The sequence below is a fragment of the Cryptomeria japonica genome, chromosome 3 (assembly GCF_030272615.1).
Source record: "Cryptomeria japonica chromosome 3, Sugi_1.0, whole genome shotgun sequence".
Lineage (NCBI taxonomy): Eukaryota > Viridiplantae > Streptophyta > Pinopsida > Cupressales > Cupressaceae > Cryptomeria > Cryptomeria japonica.
Window position 1 is genome coordinate 682,859,551 of NC_081407.1, and position 19,889 is coordinate 682,879,439.

Sequence of the window (19,889 nt, forward strand, 5' to 3'; positions counted from 1 at the left end):
ATCACAACATAATGTATCCACCATCCACAAAACCACTGAAAAAGTCAACCATGGTCAAACTAGGTATCAAAATAGTTTGATCAAGGGAGGGTCATTACTTTATCAAAAGCACAACAAACTCAAACCACAAAGAGTAATAAGTTGCGCATTAATATACATCAACTATTATGATATCAATAACAATTCACATACTCAATAGTTCATCACAAAATTGCATAAATCTATTTGTAATATAAAAAGACCATTATAAATTTGTAATACATTATAATACTATCATATTCATTATGTTCATTAGTACTAAACTTGTGCTAGCAAATGTGGCAAAGAAGAAAGCCTAGTTGTGATTAGAAGATTCTTCCAGAGATATAAATTATCATGGAGAAATTGCTCTATAAATAAGACTTACAAATGAGCCTCTTTCTAGTTCTAGAGATATGTTTCTCCTTAAACAAGCTAGATTGGTAAGATTTAGAAATATAGAACGTTCTGGCATCATGACAATTGAAAACAAGGAATGCAATGCGCCAAGTTCCTGCCAATTGTTAGAGAGGAAAGTAGAGATATGTAGATGGGGAGAGAGAGAGAGAGAGAGAGAGAGAGAGAGAGAGAGAGAGAGAGAGAGAGAGAGAGAGAGCGTGCACAAAGGGATAGAAATAGATGTAAGAGATTAAGTTAGGGTCCATACATGATAACAATATATAAAAATTAAATAGTAGGATAAATACACTCAACTTTAGGCATAACGAAGAAGAGACACTACTAATTTCAAGCCACAATCATATGCAAGAATATAATTGATGCTCTCCATTTGGAGGATCACACAAGCTCTATGCAATCTCATTATTTGTTATGGTTCATATTTGAGTCTTTATCAATAAATTCATTTATTTTCTAAACATTTAGTTAAAGTTTTTACCATTTTAAATCAAGCCTTGTGAGCATTAACTGCTAATTTATTTCAAATAAAATAATATACCCAATTTTCTTATGTATGTTACCCATTCATTATTAGCTAGGTATCTTCAAGAAGTTTCTCATACTTATATTTGAATAGTTTATTAATATAATACATTCAAAATATCAAATAAATACAAGAAGGTTTATTTATTTGCTTTTGTTTAAATATTATGTGAATCTTATTGGTTGTAGGAAATATTATATGGGGTGTATCTACCTACACTGTCTTTTTGTGATGTTACTTCTATTGGACTGTTTGAGACATGTCATAAGTCTAAGACAAGATTTTAAGGAGAAAAATGAAGTATATATTTAATATTGTTGACATGTGTGTCCTTTCTGACATATATTTAATTGTTACATTATTAAACGAATTAAATGTATTAAAATATGTTTCAAAGAAATACAATTTTCAACTTACTCTAACCAATAAGAAAAAAGAAAAATTACACGAACAAATTATTTAAAATAAAAATTAAACTTAAATACTATAAGTTTTTAATTCAAAAATTTCAATTTTTTGTGTTGATTGGATAAATTAATTAAAGAATTAGATTGCACAGATGCAATAGTATCCTGCCTTTGGCAAGAACTAATAGCAAATGACCAACCCTTTGAATGTTCTCGAATTGATATTTATAGCATTCCTCTTTGCTTATCCAAATTTGCAAAGAAGTACAATCAAATATGAAAAATATGCCACAACATCAGATTTGGCATGTTGGGGGTGTGAAATCCTATGGAAATGTGTAAATGTATGACTAACAAGAATCACGGGCCTAATTAGGTGATTGGAACTTCAATAAAACCCATTGATGAAGCATGATCACTGATACACTTGCAAATATTAACTCCATTTAGATTACCTCCAGTAATTGAAAATAAGTAGGAAAACATTTTTAGTATCCTATAGGAACTAACCAAATGCATTGCTGGCAATTTGTGTTGCATGTACATCTCGAGGAATTTTAGGGCATGATAGGCCCTAACACAAAATTGAGACTTTTTAAGTGCTTGACAAAATTTCAAGTCCAAAATGTATCAATGGATTTCTCATTCAAGTGCATGAGATAGTTGAGAATCAAATTTTAGAAGGACCTTAGAAATTGGGATTAGGAAGGAGGGAAGGTTGAGAATTGGGTCCTTGAAGGGACGACAAAAAAATGGTATAAGAGAGGGATGCAAACAAGAAATGGAAGCATCATGATGATTGGATCCTGAAGAGATCTTGGAACTAGTAATAAGTCAAAAGGTTCCTAGAACCCTCAAAGGTCCAAGGTTTGAGAAGGATTATAGGATTCAAGAAGAATGGAGAAGGGAGGATCAATGGGGTCGATACATTAAGAGGGATGTAGAGTTCAAGAACTAAGGATAAAAAGATGCATTAGTTGTCAAGAAGTCACATTCACTATAATTTCATAGGTTGACATTCAATAAATCTAATGTCTCCTTGAACTTTAGAACTTTCCAACAATATATTTTTGTGCAAGATAGTGCATATGTATACATTAAAAGAACAAATAAAGATTGTCTACTTACAATATCAAGAACAAATTACTAGATGATTTGATCAATAATATACTTCATTCCCTTACACAATATATTGTGTACAATAACAATTTTAGTTACCAGTAATATTCTTGTATAGACATTAAGTTTCCACAATCCATAAGTTAGGACATTGTTGTTTCTGGATTATATTATGTGAATATTTATTTGGCATCAACATTTCGGATCACACTTTGTGATTCATCATTAGGATGATATAAAGAAAATGGGATTATTTTTCAATTATGTTTGCTCTCTATCATCCCGATGGTGGATCACAAAGTGTGATATGAAATGTTGATGCCAAAAAAATCTTCACAGATCTAATCCAAAAATAACAGTTTCCTAATATTTTTGTATGCAAGATAGTGCATATGCCTTTATTAAGAAAATGAAGAAAAATCATCTACTTACAATATCAACAACAAATTACTAAACAATTTAATCAATAATATACTCCACTCCCTTATACCATATATTTTGTACACCAACTTTCATTATCAAATGAAAATACTATTTACATTTTTTTTTAATTTTCTACTTAACTCAAATTACTCTTTACAATTACCTATTAAATACAATAACTAGTTCACATCTATGATGACTTATTACATTGATTGAAGTGGTCTATAGTATGAAAATGATTTGTTGGTGAGAGAATTGTAGTTACGTAGTCCAAATTGATTTTCGATATTACACGTTGACTCAAAGTTTGAAGAAAATGAGGAGCTTCCCGTGAATGGGACAAGACAATTTAGGTTTCTCCTATATAACACGTGTAACTTCGCGTGAGTTCACGTCTTTTCTATTTTTAGGATAATATTCCTCTCCTCCTAAATATAGGATTTCATGTTTCATGATATGACATACCAATGTCTGTAAATTGAAATTTTGATTTCTTTTAGAGGTGTAATGGGTTGATATGATATTTTATCTTATAGGCAACTAGTTTATCCTTTGCTTGAATGGAAGGGATAAGATCTTAATCATGGCATGAGTTTGTCATTTTCTTCTATTCGGTGGAATAAGATAATAAAGTTCCAAGAGAAACCTCTTGCTATCTATTTTCTATTACATAGCAAGATTCTATTCAAAAAAGGTATTAGGGAATTGAGGGATATATGGGAGTTTACATCCTTAACTTGGAAAAATGACATTCAACTCAAGAATGATTTTAAATTGTCCCAAACTCTTCTAAATGATACTCACAAGGTTCAAGAATGCGTTCCTTTGTATTTTCAACTAAAGCTTTGTACTCTCATCTCATATAATTTCTTTAAAGATTGGAGGTGGTGCCCGAGCTTTAATATAGACAATTTCCCTCTCAAACTTATTCACCTCAAAATCATCCCTCCTTTTCAAATTAAATCAAGACTTAATCTGAAATGGAGAGTGAATTGGTCTAAATCTATGTGGTGTATCTTAAGCAACCATGTATGGAAATCCGAAGTTGAGGCCAAAGCTCAATTTTTAGCATGGAAGATTTTACATTATAAAATTGTTGTGGGAGAATGTCGCACCTTCCTTCCCAATCACTCCACCAAATGTCCCTATTGTCTCAAGTTGGAAACTATCAAACATGCTTTTTGGACTTGTAAGCTTACACAACAAATTTGGAAAGCAATTATGACTCTTATTCCATCCATTTTAAGCAACAAATTAAAATGGAAATCAACTCTTCTGGGGTTGTACTTTTCTCACAATATAATTTTTGAATCTTTTCGACAATGTATCCTTCTTTATATTTGACTCAATCGATGCAAAGCCGTCTTTTCTAGTGTGTTTCCTCCAACAAAAGTGATTATGCATGGTTTGTTCTCAAATATTATTTTGCAATAGGCCACTCTTGTTAAAGTCTTGAAGGAGAAGCTCAACAACAAATCTGAAGTATAGTCATAGTTATCTAGAGGGTAATCTCAGTTGGTAGCTATAGCTAAAGACCATTATGAATCTCTTCTTACAGTGTTTAATATCATTATAGATGATCATGTGCTTTGTACTCTTGGAGAAAAATAATCCTTTTATCTTATTGTATCTAATTATTGCTCAAATCTTTAGCTTTTAGCTATTGTGTTCATGTATTGCTTTCTTGTATTCAACCTTGGTTGTCTCTTTCAAGCCTTTTGGCTTGGTAGGCTTCGTCTAGGTTGTTGGAATCTATTGTATATTCTTTTACTTCTAATAAAATTATGCATTTTTTCAAAACAAAAAATTGTCATTATTTTGGTGATTACTATAATGCTTTTTGTTATATAAAACATCTTTCGGTTTGATGGCAAGTTTAACAATTTTATATATAAAGACTTTTTTAAATAACAATTTTTATTCTTTGGATGTTAAATTCTTTCCTTATTCAAATTTTTAATTATTTTGATAGTTTTTTAAGTGTAAAAATAGTCGTAATATTTGTTTAATGTGAGTTTTCCTTTTCATTCGTCATTTTCTCTTTTGATTATTTCATGTTTTGTTCATCTAATTATAATACTAATAAATAAAAGTACAATAGAATAAATCAATCTATAACAATTGTATCAAGAGAATTTTGTAATCGTATAATGATTCTCACATGTTCTCCACTCAAATTCATGATTGTTGAAGAATTATTTGAATGTGAATTTTAACATTGAGATGATTTTTTTCTTACATTGTATTTCTTCCAAGTTCATTAAATGTTTCCCTCCTCATTATGACTATCTTCCTCGAGATTTTGTTCTTAACTCAATGATTGATTTCTTAAAGGCTCTTACCGTATTTATAAAGTTTCAATGTGACTAGGCAAATAGTTTATTTCAATGTTGTGTCATGAATTTGATGTCAAAGTTATTATTATTATTTTTTAATTGAGATGCTATTTTTTTTCATGTTATAATGATTAATAATCAAATATTATATTATTTATTTCATTTATATTATATAATTATTTTATAATTTTTATTTTCATTCTTATGTTTTTGTAAAGTTGATGTTTAATTTTTATGCTATTTATTATTTTGATTATAGTTGTTATGATTTATTATTATATTAATTTCTATTTTTTTGGTAGGTTAATAGCAACTAAGGGGTTGCACCCATTAAATTGAAATAAAAAGTTATTACATTAGAACCTAGTTGTAAGCCACCAAAGTCCATCAATGAGCTCTAGAAAAATAAAAGAAGAAAGGTAATACAACCTAAAGCCCTTGCCTATTTGCTGACATCCCTAGGCACCAATCCTTTCTTTGCTCCATTTTTGGTATGGGAACAAAGATTCATGCTAAAAATAGCCTCACTTTTTTCTTTTTCCTTTGCACAACAATCTAGGTATCTCCTTGTGCCTCATCCCCCAATAGCACTTTTGCATCCTCTGAGACAATTTCTTGACCTCAGCCTTAGCCTCAACGTTCCCCATAACTGGATGCAAGGCACCCTTAATGTTGTCCACAACAAGAGGAGGAAACACGAAATATCTCAGTGTGTGTTGTGATTCATTTGGTGGTTCAAATGAATTTCTTGGTGCAGGTTGTGCTTTGTTTGGTGATTGCTTTCCTTTCCCTTTGGATTTCTTTGAGGCCTCAACATTAGTATTTCCTTTTGACTTCAGATCTTCTTTTTCCATCGAATAATGATGAGGAGATATGCCCTTCCACCAATTAGCCTTAGTTTCATTTCTTTGTTTGCTACAATTGGCAACAATATGGCTAGTATTGAAGCATCTGTGACATTTGAAGGGGATGCCCTCATAGTCTAGAGACAAATTTCAACACCCATTTTTGGTGCAAATAGAGATCTTTGCAAACTGGTCTTTAGTAGAATCAATCTCAACCAAAATACATGCAAAGGTAGTATGAAAATAATCTGAAGAACCCTCATCAACTCCCAAAAATTTACCCAATGAATTGGCAATGGCTTAAAAGCAAGAATCAAACCAAATTTGTAAAGGTAGATTCATAAGTCTTACCCAAATTGGAAGTGCAAAAAATTATTTAGTAGCTGGATCGAAGGAGGGGTGCCAAGGTTTCAACATTAACAAGTTCTCACTATAGTCCCACTAGTAATCATACAAATACACGGGGGCTTCACTGGCTAGGCAATATTATATCAGGTGCATTCATATTGGGGGGTTTAAAATCCCAAAAATGAGGGTACAATATATTTCCTATTGGTGAACAAAGGGGGTTTCTAAATTTTGGCTATGAAAAAATGCAATATTTGGCGAAAATAGGGGACTTTTAATTCAACTTGTGTATTGGGAGGAAGTGACAAAAAAGAGTTTAGGGAAATATTTTTTGAAAATAGGGGGATTATTTAGTATGCCATGAACACACGTGCTATAATCTAGGTTCACTAAGTGAATCCCTCGTGACAAAATAGTGCAACGATCTTGATTATTATCAAAAACAACAACAAAAATTCCTTACGCACAAGAATATATTTGTACATCCCCCATAATATTGGGGTGCAAGGATATATTTATGCATCTTAACATGTGCATAAATCCTAAGTCCGAAGCCCAACCATTGAAGCATCTTAAGAATAAAGCTCCAACGCATTTGATTGTATACTTTATCAAAGTCAAAATTTTCTAAGTGCATTTTGTCTTGTTTATTGAGCTCATTCACTAGTCTACCAAGCTAACATTAAATTATAGAGGATAAATCTGCCACCAAGAAAACACGTTTGTCCTAATCTAACAATCTCCTTTACAATAGGTTTTATCCTTGTAGCAAGAGCTTTAGTGATAATTTTATAGATTGTATTTAGAAGAATAATAGGTTGCCATCCATAGACATAGTCTTCATTTTTTCCTTTAGGCAATTTTATCAAACCTTTATTAATAATAGGCCTTAAAGATCCTTGTTCTGCAAATTCCAAATAGTACAAGTATAAATTCTCCTTTACATGTGGCCACACAGTTTGATAAAAATGACTTTTATCAGGTGCCATGGATAATATAACATTCTCAAGGTCTTCCATAGAAAGCGTTTGATTTAAGAACCTACTATACTTAAGATTAATCTTCATTACAATATGGTCTTTCAAGATATCCCCAATAAAGATTGAGTATCTTGCCAATGTTCATCTTCTCTAAATATATTCTCACAGTACTATTGAAACATAATTTTTATCTCATTAGAACTTGTGAGAAGATGTCCATTTTCATCATGTATTGCACCAATGTGTTCTTTCTTGTGTTTGTAATTTAACAATTAAAATAAATATTTTGAACCTTTATTCCGCTCCTAAATCCAATGAAGTCTGGCTCTAGTTTTAGCTCCTTGGCCTTTGTAAATATCAATTTTGCGATGCTGAGCTTCGATGGAGGCGATATAAATTTGCAACCTAGTATTATTGGGTTATAAGTAAGCAATTTTCTAGTGTGTTCCAACTTACCTTGGAGAGATTTAACCTTACGCTGTCTTTTTCATGCCAGTCTTTTACCAAAGGCGCGTAGAAACTTAAGACATTGAGAGGTAGCATAATGCCACCAATATCTATAAGATTCTCCATCCTTGGGTTTGGAAATAGAATTCCAAATACCAGTCAAAGCAACAAAACAAGTAGGATCTTTTAAGTGAGGTGTTAAGCTTGTAAGGTAATTTTTTCTCCTTGTAGTTAATATTAGACTCCAAAATAAAGCAAATGATGGAAAAATGGTCAAAGAGGGTAGATGAAGAATCAACTTTTGCCCAAATTCTAGAGGAGTCCTAAACCATTTGTAGGTTTGGACAAACATAGAATCTATCAATCTTGTTGAATTTTCTATCTTCTCCAAATATGCAATTGGACCAAGCAAACCAATTTTGATTATGAAGAGGATCTGAAACTTGAATTGTATTATGAAAATTTAACCATTTATTAAATTATTTACAATTGAGCTCAGTATAGCTACTCCAATAGTAGTCTATGGAGTGTTATACAATATTAAAATCACCTCCAACAACCCAAACTACATTAGGTAGATTATTTTTTATCCAATCTCATAAAAAAATCCTTTCTTTTACATTATTTGGGGCATAAATTATAGTAAAATTGAACTGGCTTTTAACTGATAAAAGTGAGGATCCACACACAACTATGTGAAGGACCCCCTCTTTATCAATGGCACATTTACAAATCCACAAAGGCAAACCAATATAAACACTAGCTTGACCTTCTCTATGGGATGTATAGAGAAAAGAGGTATCTCTCTATACATTACATAGAGAAAAGTCAAGTCTAGGGTTGTTGAGATTTACTTCTTGGAGGAAATATCAGGTTTTGATTCTTTAATAATCTCCTTAAACCCATACTTTCTATGAGGGAGAGACATCCCTCTGAAATTCCATGATAGAATTCTACAATTCATGGCTGAGAAGAAAGGTTTTCTTCTTGAGTAAACACATCAAAGTGGTTGGCAAGAAAAATGAATAGATTAGTTGGCTTATTTTCTTTTGAGAGAGTTGAGGGGGATCTTGATCTATGTCTTGTAGAGGGGAGAGAGGATGAGGAAGCATGATCAACAAATCTCAAAGAAGGATTATATTCTAGCAAGAGAAAATTACAAGAACCTAATTGGTTGTTTTGGACCACTGTAGGCTTAGAAGGTTCTTCTCTTTTCCTTCTAGCTCTCCAACCATTAGACATAACCATGTCTTTATATGAAGGTGCAGATGTCATAAAAAGAGTAGTATTGATGTTTTGATCCTACATGGTCTCCAACCATTAGACATAACCATGTCTTTATATGAAGGTGCAAATGACATATAAAAGGATTAATACTGATGTTTTGATCTTGCATGGTCATTTTGATATGCTTTTGCAAATGTATAGGTTCTTTATGGCTACTTGGAGGCTGAGTTGGAGTTTGTAGTGATTGAGTGCTATTTTTGACTGGGATAAGAGGCTGAACTAGTTTGCTTTGTCTAATTCAATAATCTCTAATTAAATGCCCTTCTTGTCTACAATAGAAGCAAGCATTGGGTTTGTTTAAATAAACTAATGTGTAGAAAAATTCAAACACAAGACCAATAAGCTTAATATTTTCAAGAAGTTGATTGTTTAAATCCACTTTTACACAAACTCTTGTGTGAACCCTCAAACTAGAAAATTTATTGGTGTTACTTTTACACCAAATGACCCTTCACAATTGTGAAACTCTCTCTCTCAAGTAAGGCCTAAAGGGTAGGTTTAAAAATGGGAGCTCAACCCACATTGGATAGCAGGATTTAGAGGGCCCTTTGGGGTGAAATTCCAAGGTCCATACATATAGGTAGTAAACTTGGCCATATATGACCTAGGTTCCATCCTATAACACATCCTGGGCATGTTTAGCAAATTAGAATTTCCAAGATACATATCCTTTACCTACCCTACTTAGGGCTTCTATTTCCCATTCCTTACTTTCCCAATTGAGTTTAACCCATTTATAAAACCCATTCTTAGAAGGTATTCCTTTTAGAAAAAATAGAATTATAGAACAATGTTAGCAATATTTAATGCAATCAATCACTTCATCAGGCAACATAAATTCTAAAGTTTTAACTACATCATCATTGATTTCCATGTCTATCGACTGGTCCATTTGAGTAGCACTCTTTCCTATGTTTGCATCAACAACACAAGAGGAAGAATAAATGATATTTTCTCCATGGTCTGAGCTCTCCTTTGTGTTTTCCATGCTAGTAGTTTCTAACCCTTGTGTGCTCCCATTCAATTTTTTTAACTTGAGAATTTTCTCCTTCATTTTGGTCCAAGTAACCTCCTACCCGCCACACTTCCTCCTTCAATCACACAAATTCCTTGAGTAATATGGTGTGTACAATTGAAAATGATTGTTGGATGCAAAAAATCCAACTTAGAATGGCTAGGGTTTACAAGACTTCGAGAATTTGTTGAACACAGTCCTCAAATCAATTATTTGTGTCTTGCCAAGTTTGATTTAAAATGTTGATACAAATTTTGTTACACAATATTTAATATATTATTGCTTCCGGCTGCTGGCCGTGTGACTCTCGCGGGGCGATCTTGTATCCCTCGACCTTTTTTTACGAATATGTACTTTAATATTTTTAATTAATAGAGAAGGCCTACTCATCAAAAAAAATAATTATTATTATTTTTTTTTCTCTTAATACTAACATTATCATAAACTTGTGGTAATATTTTAATTGAAATGTTAATTTTGAGTTTTTGTTTCACAAAGTATATAGGTGAATTCATAACATAAGTCGTTGGAAGATGTATGACGACTCTTTGTAAAATGAACACACACATTGTAAGTGAATTAGGTGTGAGAGATTTTTGTTTTAAGTATAAGTCACATTTCAATATGTCTTTTTCCTTTATTATACTTTAAGTTAAATATTTCATGTATATATTGGTAGGATGTTTTAGAGTGGTTTCAAATCTCTAGGAGTTAAATACTATAGATTCTGGGCTTTGTAAGATCATTTAAATTTTTAGACAGTCAAATTTCAATAATTAGCATGCTCCTATCAACATTCTCTCACTCTCTCTTTGTCAATGTCTTTATCTCCCCAAAAAATCTAGACCTATAGATCTTTCTCTATCACTCTTCCTCTGTCCCATTTCTACCTCTTTGTATCTCACTCTCTCCTCTCCTCAAGATCTAATACTACCTTTTTAACTATCTTTGCTACCCTTCTCTCTCTCTCTCTCTCTCTCTCTCTCTACACCTCCCCTCACTAGGTTTCTATTTCTCTAGGTCTTCCCATCTTCTCTCCCTTTGTACATCACCTTCCCTCCTTACCCCCATCTCTTTCCCTTCCTCCCTCCCTCTCTCTCTCTTCTTCTCTCTCCATTATCTCAATCACTACCTATCCCTCCCACCCTCTATCTCTTCCTATCCCTAGGTCTCTCCTTCCCTCTATCGTTACCTCTCTACCTCTCTCTCCCTATCTCATTAATCACCTCTCTCTTCCCCTCTATATTTCCCCTAGGTCTCTCACCCCTCTCTCCCTAGGCTCTAGATCTCTCATCTTTATATCTATCCCCTCTCTAGTTCTTTACCTACCTCTCCATCTCTCTCCCTATCTCCTTACCTCTCTCTCTCTTTGTGAACTTCTCTCTCTCCCTCACCTCTCTACATCTCCCCTCTTTAGGTTTCTCCCATCCTCTCTCCTCTACCTTGCCTTCCCTCCCTACCCCCATATCTACCCCCCTCCCCCCCCCCTCTCTCTCTCTCTCCCTCCCTCCCTCCCTCCATCTATACCTCTCACTATGTATCTCATTACCCACCTCTCTCCTCCTCTATCTCTCTCCCTAGATTTCTCACCCCTCTCTTCCTAGACATGAAGATTCGGTCCGAAAGAAAACTTGGAACAAGTAACAAGTCAAAAGGTTCTTAGAATCCCTAAAGGCCAAAGGTTTGAGAAGGGTTATGAGGTTCAAGAATAATTGGGAATGGATGATTAATGGGGTTAGGATGTTAAGAGGGATGTAGAGTTCAAGGAGTAGGGATAAAAATATGCATTTATCAAGGTCTCACATTCACTACAATTTCATAAATGTAGCATTCAACAAATCTAATATCTTTGCAAGATAGTACACATATCTGCTTTAATAAAACAAACAATAATTACCTCCTTACAATATTAAGAACAAATTACTAGACAATTTTATATATATATATATATATATATCACTTATACCATATTTTTTGTATACGATAACTTTCATTATCAAAAAAAAATAGTATTTACATTCTTTTAAATTTTCTACTTACCTAAAAGTTACTCTTTACAATTTCCTATTAAATACAATTGCCAAGGGGTCTAGAGTATGACAAGTGTTTTGTTGGCGAGAGAATTTTACTTATGTAGTCCATATTGATATCCGATATTACAGGTGGAACAAGACAATTTAGGTTTCTCTCGTATGACATTTGTTAATGCCGTGTGAATTCACGTCTTTTCTCTTTTTAGGATAATATTCCTCTCATACTAAATGTAGAATTTTATTTCCTATCATATGACATAGGAAACGTGTGTAAATTGAAAATTTGATTTCTTTTAGAGGTGTAATGGGTTGATATGATATTTTGTCCCATAGGCCTTTTTTTGACATGGTGAAAGTTTTGTCATTATCTTGGTGATTACTACAATGGTTCTCTTTGTTATGTCAAATTTTGTCATTATTTTGCTGATTACTATAATGGTTTTATTGTTATGTAAAATATCTTTTGGTTTGATGGTAAGTTCAATATTTTCACATATTAAGATTTTTTCAAATAACAATTTTTAGTTTTGTGAACGTTAAATTTTTTCTTTATTTTTTAAATTATTTTAATAAATTTTTAAATGTAAAAATAGTTGTAATATTTCTTTAATGTAAGTTTTCCTTTTCATTCATCATTTTTTCTTTTGATTATTTCATGTTTTGCTCATCTAATTATAATACTACTAAATAAAAGTACAGTAGAATAAATCAATCGTAAAATGATTCTTACATTTTCTCCATTCAAATTCAAGATTGTTGAAGAATTATTTGAATGTAAATTTTAACATTGAAATGATTTTTTTATTAAATTACATTTCTTTCAAGTTTATTACATGTTTTTCTTCTTATTATGACTATCTTCCTCGAGATTTTATTCTTAATTCAATGATTGATTTCCTAAAGATTCTTAATGTATTTATAAAATTTCAATGTGAATAGACAATATAGTTTATTTCAATGTTGTATCATAAATTTGATATCTAAGTTATTATTGTTATTTTCTAAGTGAGATGCTATTTGATTTTTCATGTTCTAATGATTAATAATCAAATATTATATTTTTTCTTTCCTTTATATTATTTAAGTACTTTATGATTTTTATTTTCATTTTTTATGTTTTTGTAAAGTTGATGTTTAATTTTTATATGATTTCTTATTTTGATTATATTTGTTATGATTTATTATTATATTAATTTCCATAATTAATGGTATATATCAATATTTATTATTAATGGCATGGTATGTGTAGACACCTAAAATTGTCTTAGCTTAGTTAAATAAATATTTTATTTATTTAATTATATTATCCTAAGCCTTCTATTAATTAAATAGATTTTTATTTTTTCAATTAATTCATTAATCTTCTTCTAGCCTTTCCTTATTTAATATTTATTTAAATTATCTTTTCCCTAAATTAAATAAATATTTTAAAATTTATTTAATTGGTCCCACTTCCTCTATTAATTAAATGAATTTTTATTTATTTAATTAATTCATTAGCTTTTTCTCTTCATGACACATGTCATTTATCTCTTAATTTTCGTCTACCTACCTCTTCATATTTTATTATTTCTTTTACCTACCCTTTAACCCTAGCCAGCCATTTATTTCTTTCACCTCTTAATCTTATCCCTTCATTTTCTAAAGTGTCTTCTATATAAGAGGATTCTTTCATCCTTATCAACACTAATAAGAAATCCTAATCTAATCCAACAATCTTTATGTAATCAAACGACTTCACAACCACAATATGTTCTTTGTTGAGCTCTTGTGCACAATACAAAAATCCGAGAGAAAATATATCAAACAAGATCAATGGAGATAGGAGACAATGGAGATCAAACCCTACTTGGCATGTGAATGGTATTATTGTTTCAATTTGTTAATTTACATGTTCTTAGGTTTCTTCATTGGTGTATGGTGAATGTTTTTGTTGTAGAACTAGGGTTTTTTGTGGTTTTGCAATAGTTTGTCATCATCATTTTTCACCTCACACAATATGCATAGAATATAAGGGCAAGTAAAAAATAAAATTGCAACCATCCATCATTTAAAAAAATTCTAAGAAGGCCATTTTTTGACAACGATTCCCTACAAGACAATGAATATGCCCTACAAGTGTTGGGTTCCAAAACCACAGCTCCACAATTCTAAAATATTTATTACCTTCATTGTCAAGGAGTTGTCAAAAAGGGAAAACAAGGGTTTGTCAACAAACTATAGATGGTTTAAGGAAAACAAACAAGAGTGGGTAATCTTTTCAACACTTTGGGCTCATCCAAACCCAAGAGGATATTCCTACATGCGTTCTTAATAGGTTCTTAAATCTTTAAAAATGTAGCATGACTATACCAATCAATAATTGTACCCAATGTACACTTGACTCATATTATTTGTCATTAGGTCACGACAAACTAGTTTCATAAAAACCCTAATATAATTGGTTTAACACCTTGCATATGCACATTAATAACTAGAGTATTATAATCCCCTTACATTAATAACTAGAGTATTATAATCCCCTTACATTAATAACTAGAGTATTATAATCCCCTTACATTATTTCATTTATTATTTCTAATAGAAATGAGGAAATAGGTGCTATTAAGTAAAATATCAACAATCGCACCAACAAATATGTTGAATGCAACATTATGACTATCCATTTCCCTTAATCATTACAAGTTGCCAGTGAGACATATGATTACATAAAGATGTGTTATTACAGACCCTTCCTTCACTAGATGCATTACTTCATTATAGCTCAAACATGTAGTATTGGATGCCCTAGAATCACCCATATATCATTCTAGCCCAAAACATTGGCTCAATGACCAACCATTTGAATTAATAATAAACTAACCTTTGTATATATGTAGTTTAAATGCTTAGTTTACATGTAAGAACATTCTGATTAAAAAACATGGATGATGTAAGGAAATCCATCCCTTTTTTATTGCAACCATCCTTCCCTTAGGATTCATGGATGAAATTGCATGATAATATGTTTAGATTACCATGAGACAATTTGGAGGAACATCCTCCAAATTTGTAAACCATCCTTTCATTTATGGTAGATTTGGCTATGGTGTGCTACAAATAGGAAAAGTTCACAAAATACATTGGTAAAATAGCTGAGAAACAAATTGAATACCACTGAGGCTTGAAATATTAACAAACACATTAATGACAACATATGATGTCTTTATCTTTTTCCACTACCAAAGTTGCATGTGAATTTGTTCTCTTGAGGTTAAATATTATTTTATGGGTAGAAAAATCTAACTAGGTAGTTTGTAGGGCCTTATTAGGTCATTATTGTCAATCTAGATCATATAAGGAGGTAGGTGAGAGTAAATAATAAAAAACATAGGAGTTTTGGAGTTCTAGGGATTGATAGCTCATGACTCATACCACCATTAGGAAGTTGGGGATGGAGAGTTAGTGATGAAAAGGAATTCATCTCTTTAGGTATGTACACAAGAATATGTCTAAAGACACAATATTGATAAGATAATAGTGCGAGATGTCAAGGATTATCAAGAGTACCTCTTATGAGGTACCCAAATAAGTACACGTTTAAACCTATAATCCTAATGAAACAACTCATTGAAAAGTGTTCAATATTGGGGTTTAGGGATGGTACCAAAAAATATATACCTAGGTAAAGGGATGACCAAAACCACAACTCTAAAAGGTAACTTAGCATGAAGGAATTGGGGAATCAGGTTTCAAAAGGAAAACATGCAAGTAAAACAAAGTTTGAAACTCTAAAAATGGTAAGTGAGTGAAAAGAGTGGAGATAGATGAAATGTTTGTTGAGACAAAAATAAATGATATCCCAATATGAATAGAAGAAAAAGGTAGAGTTGGGATTAAGGCTGCACACAAGAAAGGGGAACTTTAAAAATTGGAAATAAAGATAGTCTCTTCTAAAGTTGAACATAAAACCTCCACACATAAAATATTTGAGACCTTAAAAACTATCAACACATGATAGGCATGTGGGAGACAACAAAGGACAACTCTTAGGGAAATATTGTGAATAGAGATAGATACAAATATTTAGAAAATTATTTATATGTAATAGGAAAAATGGGGCCAAAGTGCACACATGACCTAAAAATAAAGTAAAACTTGGCATTATAGGATTGATTCCCAATAGATTCTAGTTGGGAATTCATACCTCTTTTAGGAACAATCAAGAGAAGGCCAAAATAGGGGATCAAAACAAGACCAAGACAAGCACACTTCAACATGATAAAAAATGGATCATGACTACAGATGGACACAAACAACATGATATTTACAAGAAAAGATATATAATATAATATAGTATAATATGGACAAGGTAAATTTACATGTAATGACATGAAAGCATAATAAATTTGAAGTATTGGTTGCAAACATAACTCACAAACATAGTTGTGGGTTAGGTTAGGTCTTACAAGAAGATCCATGGCCAAATTATTATAATTAATTTTCTCTATCAAATAAAATCCTATTGAGGAGTTGATCTCCCTATGACCATAGTTCTTTTCACAACCAAGTTGCAATAAATTACAATTATTTCCTACATGCATAAACTTGTGAACACCACTTAGAAACTAAGAAGCTACTTCACCATCAACCTTACAATTGTAGGAAAGCACTATTCCAAGGTGTACACCCTTAGTCTCCTTGTGCGTTCAACACAACACTCAGGTTTGTGACATGGATTAACCACCTCCTGTGGATTCTATAAGTCTAGTGGTGGTATCAGGCATTAATAGGTCAATCTTTTGGTGCAATGACAACCACACTTGTAATAAGTGGTATCAGAGCTTGGTCATAGGTTCAAACCCCTCGCTTGCATGGGGGGGGGATTGTTGCAAGGTGTGCACCCTTGGTCTCCTTGTGCTATGCAGTGCAGCACTCGGGTTTGTGACATGGCTTAACCGCCTGCAATGGATTCTATAAGTCTAGTGGTTGTATCGGGCATTAACAGGTCGATCTTTTGGTGCAACAACAACTGCACTTGTAACAAGTACCACATAATAAGTGCTATATATATTTCATAATGCATCTTTCATTTCCATCTAGTAGTAGAGGGAAAATAAAATGCCTCATAATCATATGGAAAATAAAAGATTACCTAACTACAATTTTTATCAAAATAAGGAAGGAAATTGTCCAGCATTCCAAGTTGAAATGTATTAAGCTTAGACACACTATAAAGTTGAAAAATCTACTAATATTCAACTTGGAACACATGTTGTTGCTTGACGTCATTATCATTTGAATGTTGGGCCCACAAAAAATATTCAAGTTTAGGCACAACATTATCATACATAGTGATAAAAGTTTGACCCTCCAAAAGGAAAGCATCATAATTAATAGTATAATCACCAAATTCTTAGATAATAGGTGGAAAAAATACACCACTTTCAATAACTAAATAATAAGCATGATTCAAGCGACAATTCACATTATCAACACAAAAATCATTCTTATGAGACACCTCAAGTGAAGAACCAAGTTCCTCAAATTGTCTCTTTATGTCATGTTCATTTTTGAAATATATTGCGTCATTTGTAATATTGAATTAGGAATATAGCACACATCTTCTTCTTCCACAATTACTACAATAAAATTTTCATGTGATTGAATTGAAGTATACTCTACATGAGGAAGAAAACAAGTCTTGCCCACCAAATAAATAAGTTCTCATATACATCCATATTATCGCCATCTTCATAATTATCAAGGTCAATGTATTCAAATTAAAAATAACTAACTACACTAGAATATATCTCAACAAATTCACCACTAAGTACATCCACATCTAAATCTTTCTTAGGAAAAAGGGTAAATTTGACAATTTTCTATGTCATATGTACTATTGAATTAGGCCTATGACAAACATTTGCTTCTACCAAAATCACTACAATAATTTTTTCATGTGATCCAATTGAAGCACACTGCATGAGAAAGCAAACAAGTTTTGTACACCAAATAAATAGGTTCTCATATGCATCTACATTATCACCATCTTCATAATCATCAAGGTTAAAGTATTCAAATTAAAAATCACTAAATACAAGTTAATGTTTATCTTAGAAATTTCACCATTAAGTACATCCATATTTAAACATTTATTAGGTAAAAAAATTATTAGTATCTTCAATATAAAAATTAGGGACCCAAAACAAGTATTGCACACTGAATAAATAGGTTCTCATATGCATCCATATTATCACAACTTTGTAATCATCAAGGTCAAAGTATTCAAATTAAGAATCACTAACTACATTAATTTATCTTAGCAACTTCATCACTGAGTAAATCCATATATAAATATTTCTTAGGCAAACAAATATTAGTAGCTACTATAATAGGACACCTCAACTGAAGAACCAATTTTCTCAAATTATCTCTTCATTTTATGTTCATTTTGGAAATTTGTTGTGTCATATGTACTATTGAATTAGGCTTATGATACACATTTATTCTTCCACAATCATTAAAATAAAATTTTCATGTGATTGAATCGAAGCACACTCTGCATGAAGAAGAAAGCAAGTCTTGCACACCAAATAAATAGGTTCTCATATGCATCCACATTATCACTATCTTCACAATCATCAAGGTCAAATAATTCAAATTAAAAACCACTAACTACACAAACATTTATCTTAGCAAGTTCACCATTAAGTACATCCACATCTAACTCTTTCTTAGGCAAAAAAATATTAGTGGCTTAATATCACAATTAGGGACACCAAAATAAGTCTTGCACACCAAATAAATAGTTTCTCATATGCATCAACATTATCACTATATTTACAATCATCAAGGTCAAAGTATCCAAATTTAAAATCATTAGCTACACTAAAATTTATCTTAACAACTTCACCACTAAGTACACCCACATACACATCTTTCTTAGGCAAACAAATATTAGTAGCTTCAATATCAATTTTTTTTTATTATGGCATGCCTAAAGTGAAGAACCAAGTTTGTCAAATTGTCTCTTTGTTTTATGTTCATTTTGGAAATTTTTTGTGTCATATGTACTACTAAATTAGGCCTATGACACACATCTTCTTCTTCCACAATCACTATAATAATATTTTTATGTGAATGAATTGAATAATATTCTACATGAAGAATAAAATAAGTCTTGTACACCAAATTAATAAGTTCTCATATATATCTACATTATCACCATCTTCCCAATAATCAGGGTCAAAGTATTAAAATAAAAAATCACTATCTACACTAATGATTATCTTAGCAACTTTGCGACTAAGTACATTCACATCTAAATATTTCTTCGGAAAATAAATATTAGTATCTTCAATATCAAAATTAGGGAAAAGAAGGGTAATACATCAAATAAGAAACTACTTTTTTGTTCACCCTTTATATCATCAACATGTTCACACCATATACAATCATTTTCAAGACTTGATCCACTTGACTTCTCACTCATGCACTCATCTTCCTCTTTGTCCATCTTTCTACCATGAAATAGTAGGTCAACTGTAGGGAATTAGAAGCAACATGTGAGGATAATAAATTTTCCAGGTCCTCATTCCTCATTCTCAATAAAATTAAGGAATGCACAATCTTGTTGCATGCTTGTCAATTTAAAGTCCTCCTATGTTGAACTCAAACCAATGTTATATGATTCAAAAAACATGTTA